Source organism: Mizuhopecten yessoensis, unplaced genomic scaffold (genome assembly GCF_002113885.1).
Source record: "Mizuhopecten yessoensis strain PY_sf001 unplaced genomic scaffold, ASM211388v2 scaffold10053, whole genome shotgun sequence".
Lineage (NCBI taxonomy): Eukaryota > Metazoa > Mollusca > Bivalvia > Pectinida > Pectinidae > Mizuhopecten > Mizuhopecten yessoensis.
This window is the reverse complement of record NW_018408355.1, coordinates 55,314-79,286: the sequence shown is the minus strand read 5'-3', so window position 1 is coordinate 79,286 and position 23,973 is coordinate 55,314. Positions and strand designations below refer to the sequence as shown.

Here is a 23,973-nt window from a genome sequence, read left to right as displayed (position 1 = left end):
GACAAACTCGGTAAGAACGCAGAATCAGTCACCACATACTCAAATATAAAGTTAGATTTGAAAATTAATTTCGATTTATGTTATTGTTCGAACACAGCCTCGTTAAATTAATGTATATTTTGGTTTGGTTTGTGAGGGGTGTTTGTGTCGGCCATGGCATGTTATTAATTAGGAAGTCATGGTTTAGAACTGTGACATCTTTCTAACCTGTTGATAGTAGAGGTTGTCATTTATTCCAAGTTTCAGGTTGATAATTTTATAGCAATTTGCAGGTACAGATGTCAGAAAGCTGAATTAGTTTAATAATCATGTATCATGCACATCACTTGTCTAGCTTGTTGTAAGCACAATTAATTGATTTTGCTGATTATCTTGTGTCATGCTTTAAAGTTTGTGCTTATGTATTTTGTGAGTTGACAGATAAAGGACATGTACAACTGTTCAGTATTACCCCAAACCAATCAAATTAGTAACAAATATATTTCTATTGATACAGAACAAATTCTGTTTGAGAATTGAATGTTTTAAACAGTCATTTTGTAAATATATAGCACTGACACTTAATCCATATTGATATGAAACATTTGAAATTTGAATCTTTCTACAGTACTTAATTGTATAACCTAGGGACATGTCACCAGGTACGCACACATATTTAATGGAAGATATTATATTATAAATGATGTACCTGATTCTAGTACCCTGTACCCCGTACCCTGTACCCCGTACCCCGTACCCCGTACCCTGTACCCCGTACCCGGTACCCTGTACCCCGTACCCTGTACCCCGTACCCCGTGCCCTGTACCCTGTACCCCGTAAACTGTATTTTTACAGCACAATACATTCGATACGATATGTATCTTGATACACATATCTGACTTAAAAGTTAGTTTCACAATACATGTAGCTTTACGATGTAAATAGTAAATACAGTTCAAATAAACTTTAAGGGACAATTTAGTTAAGTAAGTTTTTACCTGAAAATCAAGTCGATACTGAAAATATATATCTCCTAAAGAAAGTTTACGTAGTTGATAATGACATGACCTATAGCAAACGTCCAGTGTGGTCAGTTTCATTTATTTGGAAAGCCGGTGATAAAAGCTACGACCGAAAAAGTGGCAATATCCGGGCCTTTCAGTGAAAGGTAAACGTGTACAGCACTACGTATACGCTGTTGACCGACAACACAGTGTCAGTCATTCTTGAATGTATAGATATCATAATATATGCCTCTAATCAGATATTTCTGTTTACGTTTGGATTTGAATACATGCATGCAATGAAAGGGTGCCGCAGGGAGAATTTCAAACCCAGAAAGTACGATATCAATAGGTTTAAACGTAAAATAGATCACTCATTTATAGCGATGTTATAGGTGCTGTTGGAAGATGATTTTGATTCAAAATAGTTGCATATAATGTAGGCGAAAAAGGCGGGAGGTTACCCTCCCCTCGGCTGGAAAGACCTTTTTGTTAGCAATAACGTACGGCTGTACAGTAAATGATTTCTCCATTACTGATTTAAAACACCAAGAAAACGTTGTCTCTTGTCAATTTCTCGACATGAATTGTTCATTAGGAGTATCAAACTATAGAATCATGAAGAGTTTTGTGACAAGGTTATACAAAAACTTACTTCACTAAACTGTCCCTTTAAGCTCTACATGACCTTGGTAAATGAATGAACTTTAATTAAAATGTCATTTCGTAACATTCATTTGGGTCGCTAAAGAGATTTATATGTTACAAATCCTATGAACTATTTCTTACAAAGTTGTGAGCCTTAATACCTTACCTTATTACCTACTACTTTAACCTCGTAATGCACCATTTTAATAGTGTATGTATCAATTCAATATATTGAAGTTACATACACGTACACAGGTTCGGATCTTCAAGTTTGGTATTTACATACAACCTTTCATGTAAATGAAGTTTAGGGTGACTGAAGCATCTTTCATGGGAAATGTTGAACATTAAAGGTACCATGCCGCTAACTGTCTCTCTTTTTTCCTACCTGCAAGATACGGAAAGTAACAAGTCAACGTCACTTTTGAATCTATAGTTATACTGATGACATACTAACCCGAATCTAGAAAAACATTGGTGAGCAGACCAAGTTAGTTATTTGTTTCACGCGTGATATTTCCTTGGAAAAGGATTGGTTATCTACTCAAGCAGTACGTTTTACGACATATTCATACACTAAGCAGAAATTTTGAATGCTACATGTATTTCTACATATGGGCTGTGTGACACGTGTAAGGTATAACATATACATGTATGTATGGTGTATGGTATGTGTGACACATGTAAGGTATGACATGTACATGTATTTATGGTGTATGGTATGTGTGACACATGTAAGGTATGACATATACATGTATGTATGGTGTATTGTCTGTGTGATACGTGTAAGGTATGACATATACATGTATGTATGTTGTATGGACTGTATGACACGTGTAAGGTATGACATATACATGTATGTATGGTGTATGGTCTGTGTGACACGTGTAAGGTATGCCATATACACGATTTATGGTGTATGGGCTGTGTGACACGATAAGGTATGGTTTATATATGAACCGCTACATATTAGAGCATTTGAGACATGCTGCATGAATACAGAAGATAGGGATGATATGGAGAGTGTCACCTGGTTTAAAAATTACTGAATAACAAAATTGTATTTTTAATTTTAGCGTATAGTATGCACTTTAATATCTGAGTTAGAAATTATTCCTTTTTCAGTTAGTAAAATTCAATGTCATTCGTAATCATTATATATATGCAACCGAAATATGAATATTATAGTATTTCAAAGTTCATAACAAATTCGCTGTGAATGTGTCTCTGTTTCAAGCTATTTCACTTCTATCATATCCACCTACAGGTTTAAACTGGGAAGCTTTATGATCTGTCCCCCTGAGTAATCCCTTTGTTATATAGTATTTTAATGGTGTCATATACATTAAGCTGTACAAGTTTGTGTCCAGACCAAAAACTGAGATATTTTCAAAGTGATTTTTGGTAATAAGGTATCTGCACAAATTAATTACTTTCCTGTTATGTCGGTTTCAGTGCGCCAGTGGATACGTCCACGAATTAGCTTTATCGATAGCCAATGATTGTATTATTTTACAATCTCATCAAATGAAATCGAAACTCCGAATGCCAGTGCGAATTTAAATGTCTTGATCTTTTTAATTGCATTGTAGTCACACAATCGTTGTAAAATACATGTAATGTCACATACATGTATGTATACATGTATTTGTGAAGGTTGCATTGAGTTCCGATCACAAAGAATATTACACTCATTGATTGTTTTTAGAGATATCGGGATGGATATATATACGGGGGTACATTTAGGACATGCACACTATTATTGTCTGCATTAATTATCTCGTGCGCTCGACTTATTATGTCAAGCGCTCGACTTATTATCTCGCCATCCAACCTATATACAGTGTACATAACAGATTAGAATTGTGCGCACGAATAAGAACACCGCAAACGGGTACATAATACATTTCGAAACTTCATATATATTAATTTTCTAAAATCTGTACGAGGGTAATATTATTTTTATAATGCGAATTGGTGTTTTAATTAAATATTTGGAATTTAGTCTGACGTCTTGAGAAAACGTAATTATATCTTTGCATACAATGTTGACGTCATAGTATAAGTTTCGCTCTTTTCACCCCTTGAATATGTCAAGGCAAAATTGAAGGCTCCGTGTACGCCACCTTGTTGATGAGACAAGAAAACTAGTTTGATCCTTTGGTGTACATCAAAAGAATCTCGCGGTCACGTAACGGTAAAAATTGACAGGCTGCCAAAAACATTTTTGTATTGGCAATTTGTTTTGATTCATAAGTATGCGCATATATGTAATACTTTTACAGTCTAGAATGATAGGGGAAGAGTGAGTGTCTCGTAAGTCTAATATAGACTGGATGTGAGGGTGGGTGAGTAGACATATTTTAGAGATTGTAATATTTGTACCTTTTACATGTGACACTATAATAATAATAAACTAATTTTAGGACAATAAAGCATGACAGGGATTAAAACTTGTCGCTCGGCGGGCGACTGAGTACCAAATCACCTGACGCGTACTTTATGTAACTCTTATTCAAATTTATCATTCACATTCAAATATTTTGTCAATGACAATTGTTTTATTCTCAAAAACAATACAGTGTAGAGAATACATATATACAAATGGGTGACAATAATACATGGTGAAACAGGATGGACATTAGTATTGTAAATTAACTATGTCATTAATATTGGTAATAAAGTTAGCCAATGATGTCAATTCATGTTGTGTTACATAATTGAATAATGTATGATATTTAAATGTGTTTGGTCTTTCATAATAATATCTGGACATATATTTTCGCCTACGATTGAGAATTGGTTGATGTGTACATGTAAACAGATAATGAAATTCGTCGCCAATTTCTCTTAAATAACATAAACTACATAATCTATTTGCACGTGGTATATTGAACCACCTACCACTTTCAATTGGTAACTTAGTATTACATGTTCTAAACTTAAAATACGCTTTGGCTAGTTTCGGAAGGAGTTCTAGTAAATACTTTTCTAAACAAAGTTCGTACTTATATATTCTATAATTGGTTCCTTTCGGAGAAGTATAAATTTCATTTCTCAAGTTTGATATAAATTTTCCTTTTAGTTTATAAAATATCGTACTTTTTAGCCCATGTATACTTCGAAACTCTTGACTATTAAATATATGTATCAGACTGCATTCTTCAAAAATACATATTTTAGCCATGATGATTCATAATTCGATAAAATTGCTAACAGTTTATTACTTAATTTATTCTGGTTGTTTTTTGTCAATTTAGCCCAAATCCGACCATTCTTACTTTGACATTAATATCTAGCGGAAACCTTCAAAGTTCTCCGTATATCATCAAGTTCGGTGTAGACGTTTTAACATTAAGTATGTGTTTGCAAAATTTTAAATGTAAACGTTCGATAAGTTTATAGTTACAGAAACCCCAAACTTCACATCCATATACAACAATAGGTTTGATGGCTTTGTCAAATATATCAAGTTGACAATCTATTGACAAATTATGATCCCTACATTTGGAAATAGCACCATACATTGCTTTTAAACCTTTACCATACATTTGTTTTATATTAAACTGTGTCAAACCAGTTTTAGTAAAATAAACACCAAGATATTTAAAATCCTTAGCTATTCCTATAACAGTACTGTTGTATGTAAAATTCATATTAATATACCTATTTGTGTAATCATGCAAACCAGAGACATATATATCCCAAAAACTTAAATCTATATTCATGTTCTCAAATTTATCATGCATAACAATACACTCTGTTGCATCCATCCATCAATTGAACGAAATAAGATTTAATATGGTAATTGTCAACTATTTTCTTCTTAATGTGGTTGTTGTGGCTGTAGTTTGCAAGGAATATGAATGACACATATATGCTCCGAAGCTTAACGAGCTTTACAACATATCTGGTGAATCTAACTATGACTTACATGTTCTCAAATTTATCATCCACATACAAATACACTCTTGTCGCACCAATAGCATATTTTAACTTTCAGTGACGAGAATAAGATCTGATATGATAATTGTTAAATATGTTCTTCTTAATGTGGTTGTTATGGCTGTAGTTTGCAAGGAATCTGAATAACACCTATATGCTTCGATGCTTACAGAGCTTTACAATATATCAGATGAAGCGAACTATGACGATGCATTCTCGTTTTCAGTCCATAATACATTAAAAATATATATATAAAAGAAGACATTTGTTAGATGAAACTCACCAAATGGATGCAATTATCAATTTACTCTTACAATATATATCAAACAGGAGAGGTATAATAGGCCGGGAAGGTCTTTGTATCATATTTTCTTAAATAGCGTTTGATAGTAGAGACTAGTGCTTGGTATTGGAGAAATTTGTGTTGGTTTGTTAAATCCATAAATGTTTACACAAAAATGCTAATTTATAAGAAAAGATATACACATACACCTCACTATATGGGCAGTTGAAGATGCATGCATCAGTATTGGCAGTAACACACAGGTAACGATATTTGATTGTTCCTTGAATACATTTACATGACATATACATGCACACACGTATAGCACTAAAAACTCGTTGAGATATTTTCTTTTTATGTTATTTCTTCGTCTGTTAGGATATTTTTTCTGGGAGGAATTGTCGAGTGGTTAACACAAAATCTTCAAACAACCCAGGTGGAGTAAACATTGGTCCGGGGTGTATGTTGCGGTATCTGTGCTGTAGCATTCTAGTGAGGTAGCACTATAGATGAAGGCGCTAGAAGCACGGTTTCGCTACAAACAGAACACATTACATCTCCAGCACACACATAGGCATACACACATACGGAGATATTTGCCAGGTGGCATAGGACTAGTAGTTAGCGCCTGATAAGGCAGCTCCTGCGAAATCCTCAAAATTGTATTGATTAAGATACTGTACATGCTAATTGTATTAAAATATGTACTGTAAAGCGCTTTATAGTGGTTTATGTTAGTGTGGCAGGTTTTACTTGTAAATAGGAATCCGACTAGAAACTGGAGATCCAGGGTTCGATCCCCGGTGGAAGCACACTTTTCTCTTTCCCGTTACAAATGGTGTCCGTGGCCCTCCCTGTAGTGACAGGGAGTTAAAACCTGGGTTGTGGTGTTCGAGGGTAAACATATTTAAAAATGGGGGAGTAGTGTGGCAGGTTTAATTGTAAATATGATTATGGTCGCCATCCAGCTTCCAGCTAAAGAGAATTTCCCTTGAGCTCAGTTGTAGAGCGTCCGAGTAGGAACCTGGAGATCGAGGGTTCGATCCCCGGTGGAAGCACACTATTCTCTTTCCTGTTACATTAGCTAGATAGGGTGCTATATCAAATGTTGTTTATTATTTTTATAATCATGTCCGCCAGATTATTTTCAGCCTTTAATATATATATATAATGTGATGCCCATTTATTATATTATATCTTCCATTATATATGTGTGTGTACCTGGTAGTATTTGACATGTCCCAGGGTTGTACACGTGGTTACGGAATCAAGTACTATAGAAAGATTCAAAGAGCTATGGCGGAAATCTGCCCATATTTATGAAAATGGAAAAAAAATATTGATGAATAAATAAATTCTAGTAGCGAAAATGGATGGAATATATATCGAACCAATTGAATATGAATTCTTGAACTGTTGAGATATTCGGTATTGTTAATATAATACTGCAAATAAAGCCATATTCACTATATCGATGAAAGTGGCGGGATTCCCAGACTAAAAAAAAATATTTTCAACATTATCCCATCCGAGGACCAACTTTTGAATAAAGTTTTTGATTCCGTTATGTAAAATGCTAAAACAAATCGTATGACCGAAAAGTGGTCCTCCTTTGGAAAAGTGCTCAAAATGATGAAAAACAGGGTTGATCAAGTTTCTCAAAACTGTGACAGATGTATCTTGGGTTAAAATAGTTTGAATTTCCATATTCATCTATGTCCGATGTAGGCAAATGTGTAATAATAATTCAGTGATTAAATATTGTTGAAATCAGTGGAATATTTTATTGACATTTTAATAGCATACCTATTGATTTATCTTCTATGGAATCATGTCATTAAATCACTGTACACGTGTACAGCACAGCTGCGCTTTGTAGGTAAGACATCATTTTAAATGATATTTATGAATTGTTTTACCCTCCAATTGGCAACTGGTTTTTAGCTCACCTGGTCCGAAGGACCATGGTGAGCTTATGCTATACCGCAGCGTCTGTCGTCGGTCGTCCGTCGTCCGTCCGTCCGTCCGTCCGTCCGTCCGTCCGTCCGTCCGTCAACTTTTCCTTTAAGACGCGCGCGTGTACGCTACTTGTCCTGAACGGCCAAGCAGATTTTGACTAAATTTGGTCTGGAGCATCCTTAGGCCAAGGGGACTCAATTTTGTATAAATGGTGGATGTGGCCCCCCTGTGGGTAGGGGGTGAGGCCCAATAGGGGAAATAGAGGTAAAACCTTTAAAAATCCTTCTACTACCGTAGGGATTAAGGGATTTTATCCTAATTTAGTCTGGGGCATCCTTGGGCCAAGTAGACTCAATTTTGTATAAATGGTGGGTCTGGTCCCCCAGGGGACTGAGGGTCGGGGCCAATAGGGGGAATATAGCAAATTCTATAAAATCCTTCTACTTCTGTAGGAATGAAAGGATTTGTTCCATATTTGGTCAGAACCATCCTTGGGGGAAGGGGAACTAATTTTGTATAAACCGTGGATCTGGCCCGCCAGGGGCCTGAGGGGCGGGGCCCAATAGGGGAAACATAGCAAATTATTCTTTAAAATCCTTCTTCTTCTGTAGAAATAAAATTATTTGGTCTATATTTGGTGTGGAGCATCCTTGGGTAAAGGGAAACCAATTTTGTATAAACAGTGGGTATGGCCCTCCTGGGGGCTGAGGGGCGGGGCCCAATAGGGGAAATATAGTAAATTCTTTAATATCCTTCTTTTTCTGTAGGAATGAAGGATTTGTTCCATATTTTGTCTGAAGCATCCTTGGGTGAAGGGGAACCAATTTTGTATAAACCATGGGTCTGGCCTCCCAGGGGCCTGAGGGGCGGGCCCAATAGGGGAAACATAGCAAATTATTCTTTAAAATCTTTCTTCTTCTGTAGAAATAAAAGGATTTGGTCTATATTTGGTGTGGAGCATCCTTCGGTAAAGGGAAACCAATTTTGTATAAACAGTGGGTCTGGCCCTCCTGGGGGCTGAGGGGCGGGGCCCAATAGGGGAAATATAGTAAATTCTTTAATATCCTTCTTTTTCTGTAGGAATGAAGGATTTGTTCCATATTTTGTCTGAAGCATCCTTGGGTGAAGGGGAACCAATTTTGTATAAACCATGGGTCTGGCCTCCCAGGGGCCTGAGGGGCGGGCCCAATAGGGGAAACATAGCAATTTATTCTTTAAAATCCTTCTTCTTCTGTAGGAATGAAAGGATTTAGTCTATATTTGGTGTGGAGCATCCTTCGGTAAAGAGGAACCAATTTTGGATAAACAGTCGGTGTGACCCACTGGGACCTGAGGGGCGGGGCCCAATAGGGAAAACATTATTCTAGTGGTACCTATTTATACTTGCGTGTGAATTGTAATTCTGTGAAACGTGGAAGTGTACATGTATCTATCATCAAGTTTATGATCTTCTCATTCATCTCAATAAGTTTATTTTGCGCGTGATTCACACTATCGACTGTGTCAGATACGGATAGTGAATTACTCTAACAACTAAATTTGGTAATGATATTTCATATACGTTACCTTGATTTGATTTTCATTTCTGTATTGTTACACTATTTATTTATATATATCAGACCTATACGCAAGCTAGAATATAAATTCTTATAACTTATACGTCAGCTGTTACCAGCTCCTCAGGACTCTGGTTTATAGATTCCTGTATGTAGTAGTACCCATTTTAGCGGCGTCGATTAATTTATGTCTATTATCATTATCTCAATAGAGATTCCATAAACAGTGTAAAATTTACACGTTAGTGTAACCAAAATCAATTTATGTTTTATGATTTTTTGTCCGTATTTTACACTAATGACCATAACAGATAGTGAACTACTCTCCTAACATAATATTTAAATTTGGTTATGATATTCTTACATGTTGAATTGCTTTATATCATGCTATGTACTGTTACACTGTTTATTTCTGTACCATTACCTGTAAGTTGGGTGTTACATGTATCGGCTAATCTAGCATCATAGAATCCTGAATGTAGCTATTTGATTTTTTCCCCCTTGAGCAGAGTCGATTTATTTATTATCATTAACACTACTATTATTTGTATTATTATTACTACTTATTTGCAAAATTTTGATATTACATAAATTCTGCTCGCTATACATTTGCTATGTATTGCTACACTGCAAACCTATACCTAAGTTGTATACCGGATCCTCGGGTAACCGGTTAATAAAATCTTGTATGTAGTAGTACCCATGTTTTCTCTCAAAGTGAGTAACTATTATTCTCACCACTATATGAGTCTATTTTGTACATATTTTTTTACACTATTTGGTTGTGGCAGATACCAATGGAATTACTCCACTAGATAATGAGGCCTAGTGAAAATGTTCACGTTACTTTGATTTGTGCCTTAGCATTGTGTAAGTTAATTTGTGATCGCTAACGCGAGCATGTATGAACGTGTGTGTGTGTGTGTGCGTGCATGCAACTATTTGTATTTTCAGTTCCAGTACCGGTCACATCCTATTAAACAATTACCTGGTCTTTTCCCCCTCTCTTCAAATTTGGTTCTGATGAACGTACTACAACTCTTCATAGTCAACTTTTTTATATCCGTTTCCTCCTCTGCCCTACCCCCTCCCCTGTTGCCCAGTGTGCCTCTGACTACTTCTATTATCATGATCACGACACCTTCTCGAGCAATCACTTACCTCCTTGCCCAGTCTGGCATTACATAATGCCTATTGATGTTTCTCTCTATCGTGTTCGAATCGGTGTCTTCAGCAACTATATATACAGTCCGCAAATTTCGCTCATTACGTGACCGTTCCCGACATGTTATCTGTTGCATTACTTTTACTTTTGCTATATGTTTTTACGTCTTATTTACATAATATTAGTACATCACTCAGGGAGTCGTTCCGTAGCAGCTCATGTTACCACTTCGCATCCTTTCATTACATTATGCATTGATCAGCTGGTGTTTGTCGGGTGACATTGGGTTAAATTCACAGCCCTTTTCACCTTCTACCATTCAATCAATTGCTTCTACTTCCTCTTCAAGTATCCAGCTATGTAACGATAGGTATTCTTTCGTCCATCTTAGCATCAAAAGTTTCAAATACAAACCTGATATTCATTACATAAGTGCTAAATTCATCTCCTTTTCTATCATGTCCGCTACTGATAAATTATCTTTATCTCTACGTCGTGCTTTGGACTATTGGCATTTGTTGTTATCTGGAGAAATAGAACTGAATCCTGGTCCCATGTCTTCTAGCTCATCTTCCTCATCTATATTTTCGAATATAAGTGGCCAACTCGATGCGGTCAGTAATTTTTCATTTGTCCATCTTAATGTTCAAAGTCTCAAACAAAAACTCGATAATCTTTACACCTAGTTAAGTAATATAACAATTTTATCCTTTACTGAGACATGGTTAAATTTAAATGATATCTCATCTGACCTTAACCTGCCTGGATATTCTGACCCATTTTGCTACTGTAGACCTGATCGAATGGGCGGTGGTATATCGGATCATGTAAAATATAATATTCCTGCTAAAGGAAGATCAGATATAGAAATAGCTACCATTGAATGTGTCTGGTTAGAAATTGTACTTGGTTCAGAGAAAATATTATATGGTACTTTTTATCGGCCTCCAAACTCTCCTGTCATCATATGGTCCCATATCTCGCATTATATAGAAAAAGCATATAATACAGGCATTTCTCATATTGTGATAACCGGAGACTTCAATGCAAATGCCCTAATAGACCACCATTCGTCCCACTTACGCGATATACTTGCTTCCTTTAATCTAACTCAGCTTGTTGAATCACCAACTTTTTATACAGAAGCCTCTGAGTCATTTTTAGATAAAGTCTGTACTAGTAGTAATAATCTGATCAATAAATGTTATGTTGGAGAAAGCTTCCTTGACCAACCGGTTAGATACCATTGTCCAATTTACTGTTTTTTTAATATTTCAAAGTCGGTGGAGCAGGTGTTTAAGCAAAACGTTTGGCTTTTTGACCTAGGAAATTACGATTTATTTAGGGGAAAACTTAGCTCAGTTAACTGGAATTTATTGAGTGATTTTGATGATATTAATGATGCTGTCAAAAATTTCTTAGATATTTTACTTACTATTACTAAATCTTGTATTCCGAATAAAAAATAACCATATGATCTAATGAACCCCCTTGGCTATCAAACGAAATAAGGAGATTAATTCGTAAACGTAAGCGCGCTCATACAAAAGCCAAGCGTACCCTTACTGAAGCTCACTGGGCAAAGTTTCTTCGACTTCGTAACAAATGTGTTAACACAATCAAGCACGCCAAATTAACATATTTTTCTAATTTATGAAGCGAACTTCGCAAACCTTCTAACATTAGTGCTAAACAGTGGTGGAAAACTGTAAAGCAACTATTACCGAACTCTGGTAAATTTTGTATACCACCATTGCTTCATAATAATAGCGCTGTCTCAGATGACTTTGAGAAAGCTTGCTTATTTAATTACTTCTTTTGTGCCCAGTCTACAGTTGATGACTCCAATATAAATCACCCTAACATTAACGACGAATGTAATAATTCCTTATCTGATATGAACATCACAGCTTCAATTCATCAAATTTTATTGACAAGATGTCGTAATCAATTGGATTGAATAACAGGCAAAGCCTATATAAATTCTCTCCGTCAAATGGCCGAAGTGGAATAAACAATGAGACATAATATTTTAGACATGTTGCAAATGAAAAAATTAACACAAAATAATTCATATTAACACAAGGCTAAGGGGAAGTAACTAATGAAGGAAACATCTCACACACCTCATACACACTTACACACACATACAAGTACATGTACAAATACATTTATTTCAGCATATATATACACTATCATAGACAGATATTGGCAGGCTTAGACCAAAAGTCCATGTGCATATATTGCACAGGTCACTGCTACCAACAACTGTTACAATTAAAAATAATAAATTCATTTAATAAATATAGAGTGTAATTATTTACAATGTCAAGATGATTACACGTAATAGACAGTAGTCATGCTCAACTAGAATCTCCTGGATGTAATATAGAATATATAATATATTTTTGTTTAACATCATGGCTTTAAGTCCTATAAAAATTAAAACGACGGGATTTTCCAATAAAAATATGCACATCATCAAGTATTCTTCTATTTGTAAGCCCATCACAATCAGGACAGCCCTGGAGAAGAATGTTTTTATCAATGTGGTTGTGGTTTCCATAACTATTAAGAGAAGTGAACAAAGTTGTTCTTTGATTATTAAAAATAGGACATTCCAAAAAGTAATGAGATTCTGTTTCATGTTCAGCAGAGCAGGTACAAGCAGGACTATAAGTAAGATGGTCATGGTGTAAATCATAATTTAAATTACTGCAAGAGTTTCGAAGTCGCCATAGAATAATACTTGCTCTTCGGTTACCTTCTGTTTTGAAAATTTAAACAGATTCACTATCAGTCATAATATCTTTATTCAAATATTTTTTTAATGCTGCAGAAGAGGGAGAATTAAGAAGATCAGAATTTGCAGTGTTAATTGTGCGGCACATTTGAGGGGAAAAGCTGTCGAAATAGTTATTAGTTCTACATAACGGTGAGTTGAAAAGCCTAGTTTGTCTGAGAGGTAGGAGTTATCATTTTGATTATTAATAAAGGGATTTAAAACATTTTGTAAATATTGAGGTGTCTGCCAATGCATAATTTTGTACAACATAACATGTTTGTGTTTATTTCGTCTTACAGATAGTGTTTCCCAACCTACATGTAGTTCATTGTATAGTTTGTCATGTGATACCCCAGAACGAAGACCTGTTATTATCCTAGCTGCTTCTAATTGTACAGATTCAAGAACATCTTTTGCCTGTTGTGTACAATTATCCCAAATAATATCTGCATATTCCAAAATTGGCCTAATAAATCCCACATACATTTTGATTAATGATTTTCTACTGACTTTAGTTTTGACATGGCGAAGAATATTAAGTCTATTGTAAGCTTTTTTGAATATATTCTGTATGTGCTGTTTCCATGTTGCATCATCTTGAAGTGTAAGTCCTAAGTGTTGATGTGATGATGTGTCTATGATTTGGCTATTTTGGAAAAATTGTGGGATGTGATGGGTGTCTTGTTTTCTAGAAAATATGAGTGATTTTGTTTTACTTGGATTGAATTTAATGTCCCAAGTTGTTGCCCCTTCACCTATGTTAATAAGATCAGTGATGAGAGATTGTGCGGCCTGTGCTGGGTTATTATCTATAATTACATACAGAGAAGTGTCATCAGCAAAAAGTTTGATATTGGTGGAAACATTAGTAGTGATATCATTGATATAGAGAAGAAATAATAGTGGTCCGAGGACAGATCCTTGAGGTACCCCTGCATTTACATTCTTCAATTGTGAAAAGTAACCTTCAGTATTTACTCTTTGTATTCTGTTAGACAGATAATTTTCAAACCACAAAAGTAGATTTCCATTTATACCATATAATTTCAATTTAAATAAAAGACCTTCGTGTCATACTCTGTCAAAGGCTTTACTGATATCACAAAAAACAAATCGAAGCTCCTTTCCTTTATCCGTATTGCTTGCAATTTCATTATAAATAAACAAAAGCTGATTGACAGTAGAATCACCAGGTATAAAGCCAGACTGATGCTTAGTAAAAATATCATTCTCATTTTTTACTGAAGCATGATATAATTGAAATTGGTCGGTAATTTAACACATCATTAGATGAGCCATTTCCTTTATAAATAGCATTAACATTTGTTTGTTTCCAACTAAAAGGTATTATACCAGACTCTAGTGTCTTATTGAATAATAACATAAGAGGTAATTTAAGAGAAGCATGAAGCTTTTTCACAATTTTAGGAATAACACCATCAGAGCCTGGGGGTTTATTAGTGTTGAGTATATTAATTTGATCGGAAACATCTTGTTCAGTGATATGAATGTTTGATAGTGAAGGGGGGGCATTGGGTTGTGCTGTTTGGGGTAATTCGAGGTAAGGTGTTGATGTAGAAATATAAGTGAAGTGATTGTTAAGAAGCTCTGCTTTGTCAGTTGGATGATGGATTATTTGGCCGTTGGATTCAAGTGGTGGAATAGAAGATGACTTATTAGAAAAATTGGTAATAGATTTAGCTATCTTCCACCATTTGTCTGGAGTAGCCACATCATCATTTAGTGACTTTTCAAGATGTTTTATAAAGTTTGCTTTTGCCTCACGGATAAGGTCAATAGTTTAATTTCGTAGGGTTCTAAATTGTTCCCAATAATGGGGATTATTTGTTAGTTTAGCTTTTCGGTGAATTCTATTTCGTTGTCTCATTTTCAATCTAATTGTATTATTCATCCATGGTTACCATTTGGGCGCAAAGTTATTACTTTTGTAGGAATGAATCTATAGACCTGCTCTGTGATTGCATTGACTATAGTGCTATTAAAAGTATTAGAATTCTGATTTGAAGACAAATTCAACCAATCAATATCAAATAAGGCATTGTTCATTCTATCAAAGTCTGCTTCTTCATATTTTAAAATAGTTTTTTTGGGTCTCACTTAAAAGCGTCTTCAACCGACAACAAGCGTCTTCAAGTGACAACAAGCGTCGCCAGACAAAATCTTCAAAAATGCTGAATAAAGTAAGCGACATCAGAAGATGTAATGTTAATATGACTATAATACACCTCTGTACCAAATTTTAATTTGATATTTGATAAAAATGACCGAGTTATGATGAATTGAATTTTTACGATCGCGGCGTGGCACATGTGTGTATTAGCTTGAAAAGTGTAGAAAGTGTCGCCAGATAATATCGTTACAATTACCCGCTAAAGTAAGCGACATCAGAAGATATGTTATTAGTTAGACTTTAATTGATATATATTCCAAATTTCAGCTCGATATTTGAAAACATGATCGAGTTATGATTAATTTATTATTACAATCGGCGGCGTGGCATACGTGTGTGAATAGAACACTACAGATCGTAAAGCGTCTTCAGACAATATCTCGAATATCAACCTATAATGTAAGCGACATCAGAAGATATGTTATTCATATAACTCGTTTGTGTATGATACAACTTTATACTAAACTTCAGGTAGAAATTTGAATAAATGACTGAGTAAGGATGTTTTTAATTATTACGAACGACGGCTTGGCACACGTGTGTGAATAGAATTCGACAGATTGTGAAGCGTCTTCAAACTAAATCTCTAAAATTAATCGATGAAGTAAGCGACATCAGAAGATATGTTATTCATATAACTATGATACACCTTTATACCAAACTTCAGGTAGATTTGGTAAAAAATGATTGAGCTATCGTGAATTTAATTTTACGATTTTACGAAGCTATACGCCGTGTCACATATGTGTACGTAGGGTAGGGCTTCGCATAGGTGAACACAGTTAGAACGGATTATATTGTAGAACTCTCAGCCACACACTTGAAACGAGCATGTTACCAGACCCAAATGTCAATAATTATCACATCTTGAATCCCGTCCTGCGGGCACACAAGTGTTGTGAAAGCGTAAAAATAGTTCTTCATTTAGCGAAATTGTCATCAGGTAACTAAGTTACAACTTTTGTTGTTTAACATGACCGTGCGTTTCGGTGCGATTCGCGCGAACACGTTTTCGCGTCCCTGTTTTTTTTTTGCGATTGCTGCGGTTTTAGGTATTGTTAACATACCATTTGTAGATGTTAAAAAGTCTGTTTTCTTCCTCACATACTTTAGGAACTTGTCAACTTTGCGCGCTTTATCAAACGTTGACAATTCGCGCCACACAACTGTGCTCAACTTGAAATGCTGCCCGTGCGCGGCCAATTCATAGTCTCCAACACCATGCAACGATCTACATACGTCAGATTACTGCGATTGTTGAATGGTATCCAAACGCTGAATCAGCTCGGGAACCTTTGATATTTTCCAGTCCCCTAGAAGTTTGATGATGTGATTCATCGATTCCCAATTGTTGATTTTCCAACCTTTTGGAATTGCAGCATTGCGCAATCTCGATTCAATCACCCTGCGCTTAATCGTTGGTAAAATCTTAACTGACCAATATCTTCCTAAACGTGTTCCATACGACTCGTCAATCGTTTGTGCAATGGAAATATTCCTAAATACTCTGCAATAGCAATGTTCATCGCGTCAAACCTGGCATTCTGTCGAACCAACTTATACGTTTTTTATAGGACGCGTCGCATGCAAGGGTCGAGTAATACCGTTTCAGTACAAAAATCTCGTCCAATTGTGGCTGTGGGTTAAGTGGTACGGTTTTCTGTTTCACCATCTTACAAAACATATCTGCGCGTTTCAAAATGGTAACGAGATTTCCCGTCGTTGTCAAAAGAAAATAGGTGTCCTTAACTGATGGCGATTTTGTGTTCCAAGCACCACAATCATCAACGAATTCCCTCCTCCTATTATTGTCCATCCGCGATCTGTTGGTTGTATTATCAATTATGAAATATACATTATCTTTACGACCAGAGGGGACAGTGGTGTGAGCGTCGCTAAAATTCGCCGTCTGTACCATCGAGTAAACCTCAGTCAGAGATAAAAACTTACCGTTCGTCAGTTTGTTTTATTCTTAATCGGTTACAGTTAAAATCTAAATTGTTCAATAAATACAATAATGTTATTCTTGACACAGCTGATTAAAGGTGTATCAATGTTTATATAGCAATATATTCTAACTGTGTTCACCTATGCCAGAGACGTATAACACATACACGTCTCTGCCTATGCGAAGCCCTACGTATACCCTATGTACACATATGTGGCACGGCGTATAGCTTAATATCTGTACATAGTATGAATTAAATTCACGATAACTCAATCATTTTTCAACAAATCAAATTAAAATGTGGGATATAGTTGTATCATAGTCATATGAATAACATATCTCATGATGTCGCTTACTTTATCAATTTTTTATAGAGATATAGTTTGAAGACGCTCCACAATCTGTCGAGTTCTATATACACACGTGTGCCAAGCCGTCGATCGTAATAATCAAAAAGATCATTAATCGGTCATTTATTCAAATTTCTACCTGAAGTTTGGTATAAAGGGGTATCATAGTTATATGAATAACATATCTTCTGATGTCGCTTACTTAATCGATGAATTTTAGAGATATGTTCTGAAGACGCTTCTTCATATGTCGAGTTCTATTCACACACGTATGCCACGCCGCCGATCGTAATAATAAATTAATCATGACTCGATCATTTTTTCAAATATCGAGCTGAAATTTGGAATATGTATCAATAAAAGTCTAACTAATAACATAACTTCTGATGCCGCTTACTTTAGCGGGTAATTGTAACGATATTATCTGGCGACGCTTTCTTCACTTTACATGCTAATATAAACATGTGCCACGCCGCGATCGTAAAAATTCAATTCATCATAACTCGGTCATTTTATCAAATATCAAATTAAAATTTGGTACACAGGTGTATTATAGTCATATTAACATTACATCTTCTGATGTCGCTTACTTTATTCAGTATTTTTAAAGATTTTGTCTGGCGACGCTTGTTGTCACTTGAAGACGTTGTTGTCGGTTGAAGACGCTTTTAAGTGAGACCGGTTTTTTTATAGCTTACTTTTTTAAATACAGAACAAGAAATTGAAGCATGTACTGAGGAGTGATCACTGCAAAATGGTGGAGATACATGAGTATTTTTAACTATGTTTTGGTTATTAGTAAGGATAATATCAATGGATGTGGCACTGTCAGGTGTTATTCTTGTGGGTTAATTAATAAGACTAAGTAAATTATGTTTGATAAGGAATCTTGATAAGTGATCATTCAACGGATGATTTAACATATCAATTTTAGTATCACCTGTCAGTACCACATCCAGTGAAGTATCTGTAGCTCTGGTCAACGTATTATCTAATTTATTCCAGGATTCAACATTACTTCGGTCTGTGTAAACATCCAAGAAGAAATATATGATTGTAACTAATACTTCTAACCATATAAGTTCAACATCATCCTTTTCTAGGTCCATTCGCCTATTCATACCAATAATATCCTTGTGATAAACTATAACCCCACCCCCCGGACCAGTAGTTCTATCTTTTCTATGAGGATAGGAATTGAAGGAGTGCATCTGAATGTCAATGTTAGATATTGAAGGGTTTAAATGAGATTCTGTTATACAGACTATATCATTATCCTCAAATTCTGCTTTTACCAAGGCTGTCTTGTTTCTGAGAGACCTTACATTCAAATGAACCAAGTTTATATTTTGTACTGGCCCCGGATTACTTTCAATATCACAACACAAAGTTAGCACAACAAAATGTGAAGTCAGAAGAAAACATATGTTCAAAATATACAGATCTGTTATCAAGTATTATACTAATATAGTGAGAGCCAAGATGTAGATTTAGAAAATGCGCTTTGAAGATTTAGACCATACGAATTTTACACTAAAATTACCCATTGTCGATTAATAAGATGATGACTTGGTAGGTTCTGTTGATCTTCCAGCTGCTGAATAGTTTTCGTAACGCGATATATCGATTCCAGTTGAGCATGGCTGTATAATAAATATGGGACAAGCACAGCACAATAATTACATACACACACACACACACGCGCAGTTTTCATCAAAATACATGGTTAACAAAGCAGGAAACGGATGTGACTCATCACAATCTAGGTGCCTGGGACGCTTGAAGACACAGGGACTTGAAAATTTAGATATAAATAGTGAGCACGCGCCTGGTAACCATATATACACACCGATTACTTGAAAAAAAAATGAAATAAAAGGATACAGCCAATAGATCTTCTACCCAGTTTCAGAGGATATCAAATATGTAATATAAGTTTATGTTTCGTCCGATAGGAAAAAAGCTGCAGATTATTGTATTTTTTGAAATATTTGACAAAAATGTGCAAGTCAAGCTGGTCCCTGTGAATCAGGTTGCCTTTATTTAGTTATACTTGACGACTATGACAGACATGCGATATTTGGTACTTTAAACACAGTAATAAAAAGTGGGTTTACTGGGAGAAATGGAAAGTCTTTATAATTGAGACCCAATGAGTCATGCACGTGAGAGACGACGTGACTGTACACATAGTGATAAATGGATATATACAAACTGAATTGGGGATTATATTATTCACAAGATAAGATTTTACGATAGATATGCATAGGTAAGTTTCGGAATAACCACACAGCATTAACTTTACATGAATAATTTGAACCAAGATAGATGTTATTAATGTGTGTTGCTATAAATACATTGACGGGGGCAACTGTATACATGTAGGTCACACATGGGTTGTAAACATTGATTCAAGTTTATAGTGTAATGTGACATTATTGCAATTTTTGGACAATGATGCAGTGAAAATAAATGTATCGGTCGTTATATAAATATAGATTGATCTAGGTCATCAACAAAGACATACAATGTACAAATATTTGTTAATAAAAGATTGAGATGAGTAATTTATGGCTGATGAGTTTGTTTGTTTTTCAGGGGATATACTATATATATATATACATTATATTGTACATTTTATTATATTGGTAGCACATGTATATAGTATTCACCGTGTAGATAACACACATATGCATGTATTCCAAGTGGTAATACATGTATTATATTCTATAAATAAATATAGCCACGTAATTAATTGATGCACATGGTATAAGTTATACATACGTGGTGTATGAGTTCATATACATACACGATTCTGCTATAAATACAAGTACATCTCAAGTAAGAATGCATCAATTGTTTAAATAATAATTTATACTAAAGTCAAGTTACACAATGTGAATGACTTTACAGCATCAGGATGACATACACATGAGTCGGTTAGAATAATACATGTAAACATTGCCTGTAACTAAGGCATAAGTTTAATAAGAATATATTCAAAACAGTATACAGTATACATGTATACATAACATTATAGTCTTTCCACATATCAGATAGAATTTTGTTATAATTTTAATGACTTAATGCACTTTAAGCACATGGTGTACACATGTACATGTACATTGCTGCACTTATAGACATGGCAGTTCTACAATAAGGTTGTTGTGGGTTTTTTTTATCTATTTTCACACAAATACTATGAGTTCAACATAAACATAATTAATCTGTGTTTCAGTTAAAGTGTTAATACTTTTCAATTTCAAAAGTATTTTATTGACAATACATATATAATACAAACATATAAGTTAACATTAAAGAAGATATTAGAACAGTATTGACAAAAGAATAAGACAACAGGCTTTGCCTATATCAGTCTTCTTCTATTTCCGGTAGCTACATTTATTTTGTATGTACAATGCTTAAATATATAAAATGTAGTGATTCGTTTTCCTCTTACACTCATGCACACCCACACCCACACCAGCTTATGTCTAATACTCGATAAAACTTGCCTGAATAATAATAACAATACATGAATATTCATTTAAAATTTATCTACCACGTATAAGTAACGAAACGTTTTGATGATTTAATATAAGAGTCAACATGTAGAAGAATAGTTTTATTTAATTGGTCCGATGCATTTCTAATACCATATACTAAACAGTGCAGATTTGAATATCCTAATAGATTATAAATAGTTGTAATATGATGCCTAATATTTGAATACAGAGGACATTGAAAGAAAAAATGTATCAGATCTTCCCTCTGTACACCACATACACAGGAAGCATCATCAATCAGATGGTCTTGTAACTTATCTAAGTTAAGATCACTTTTAAAATTTCTTAGCTGACATAGAATGATGTTAAGTTTCCTCGGAACACAGTTAATAAAAGTTTCTGAGACGGATGTATCAAAGGTTTTTTTAAGTTTCTTTTTAAAAGATGAAATTGAGATGGAGTCTCGTACAGTGCTATCAAGTGCATTCCATTTTACCATTGTAGAAGGGAAGAAGCTATTCATATAAGTAGTAGTTCTTGTCTGTGGTATATTAAAGAATCTGTTATTTCTGAAGGTATAGTTATTATTTACATTTAGAAATGGTTGAATGATATTATCGAGATGCGTTGGAGTGTAATTATTAAGAATCTTATACATTAATTATAAAGTGTTAATACATGGATACCAAGTTTATGTAAATACACTTATATTGTGTATTATCAAGGTAATCCTCATGAATAATTATAATTGGCATACAAGGAAAAGATAGTGATATTAATAGTGAGTAGAACTTAACAAAGATGGAAAGATATCATTAGGTGGTTATTATATATATAATATATATGTAATACGTAATACATTAAGAATATATATCTGTATATACAAAATATAAGTCACTTTGAAACTGCCGGGAGATATGAAGTTTCTTCTGAACCATCATTCCTGAGGTAAGGAGGTGAATGAATTAGATGTTTGAAGGACGGGTACTGGTTTGAAAATGAAATGAAATGAAATGAAAACATCACAGCTAATGAATTCAGAGATGCTATTCTTACCACTGACTGTTCTAAGGCCATTGGTCCTGACCTGGTAAATCCTCGTCTTCTTAAAGAATCATTAAATATCATATGTGTCCCCTTAAGAAATCTATTTAACAGGTCAATTAGATCTGAGTTATTCCCATCTGAATGGAAGTTTGCTAACGTCACCCCTGTGCATAAAAATGATAACAAGTCTATATTAACTAATTACAGACCTATATCACTGCTATCGATCGTTGGTAAATTAATGGAAAAATGTGTCTTCAAATATGTATACAATTTTTTGTACACTCACTCCCTCCTATCCCCCAATCAATCCGGGTTTAGCCACGGTGACTCACCAACAAATCAACTTCTTGCGATCATTCATGATATACATGTATATTTAGCCTTAGACAGTTATTCGCTGATGACAGCTCTCTTTACGTAACCGTTGATATTCCTAAAGTCAGCGCAGATATTCTTAATATTGACCTTAATAAATTTCATAACTGGTCGCAAAGATGGTTAGTAAATGTTAACCCTTCCAAAACAGAAACCCTGCTCATTAGTAGAAAAACCATTGAACCGTTTCATCCTCCCTTAAATATGAACAATACTAACATCTCCGAAGTTACCACACTCAAGCATTTAGGTATTTTTCTCTCTGGAAATGGTCATTGGAATGAACACATCAGTTATTTGATATCTAAGATTTCACCTAAAATAAATATCTTACGTAAATTTAAATTCTCTTTGGACAGGTATAGTCTCCAAACTATGTACTGCACTCTTATTCGACCTATATTAGACTATGGCGATATCTTATGGGACTGCCTAACTAAAGCCCAATCTCAATTATTAGAAAATCTTCAATTAGAAGCAGCACGCATAGTCACTGGCGGCACTAGATTTACAAGTAGAATTAAACTGTATACTGAAACAGGTTGGCTTCCCCTCGAGGAAAGACGTAAACAGCACAATCTTATTCTTTTCCACAAAATGATTCATGGTCTGGCTCCTCAATATCTTCTAGATATTCTACCTCAGCGTAACCGTAATTACCACAACCATGATACTCGCACGGGAAATAATTTTCGTCCACTAGTTAGTCATACGAGTTTCTATAATAAATCGTTTCTGCCATTTGTAATCAGTATCTGGAACTTCTTGCCTGACTATGTCAAGAACTACCCTTCAATTTATAAGCTTAAACCCTATCTACGCAAGCCCTCTCACAAAATTAATTTTTTCTACTTTAATGGTACCAGACTGGGGCAGATACATTTTGTACATCATGTTAGATTAATAATGGAGTGTAGTTCCCTTAAGTTTTATCTATACCAGAGATTGCATGCAAGCAAATGAAACCAATGAACATTATTTATTACATTGTTGTCTTTTTTCACCACTACGTTTACATACATTTAACGAAATCAACCATCCACTTTCAACTGATTTACATTTGTTCGGGAATGATGAGCTTACAGATGACGAAAATGCCTTAATTTTTTCATCTGTACAAAACCTCATCATCCATTCTAAAAGATTTGACTAATTTCTATTCATTATACAACGATCCTTTGTTTCACATCACCTATTTCCTCTCCTTCTATTCTTATTGGCACGGGCA

At 34.8% G+C, this 23,973-nt stretch overlaps 1 protein-coding gene across 2 annotated transcripts in view; it reads right to left on the bottom strand.

Annotated features, from left to right (window-relative positions):
* The window catches only part of LOC110459378 (carbohydrate sulfotransferase 11-like), a 65,734-nt gene that overhangs the window by 26,516 nt on the left and 15,245 nt on the right, over nt 1-23,973 (bottom strand). The window contains exon 1 of one of the 2 annotated variants that reach the window (XM_021511602.1): nt 1,884-1,913. The exons of the other annotated variant lie outside the window; for it this stretch is intronic. The gene's annotated coding sequence lies outside the window, so the exon portion shown is untranslated. Of the gene's footprint in view, nt 1-1,883; nt 1,914-23,973 lie in introns of those variants that run through there. 2 annotated transcript variants of the gene reach the window in all.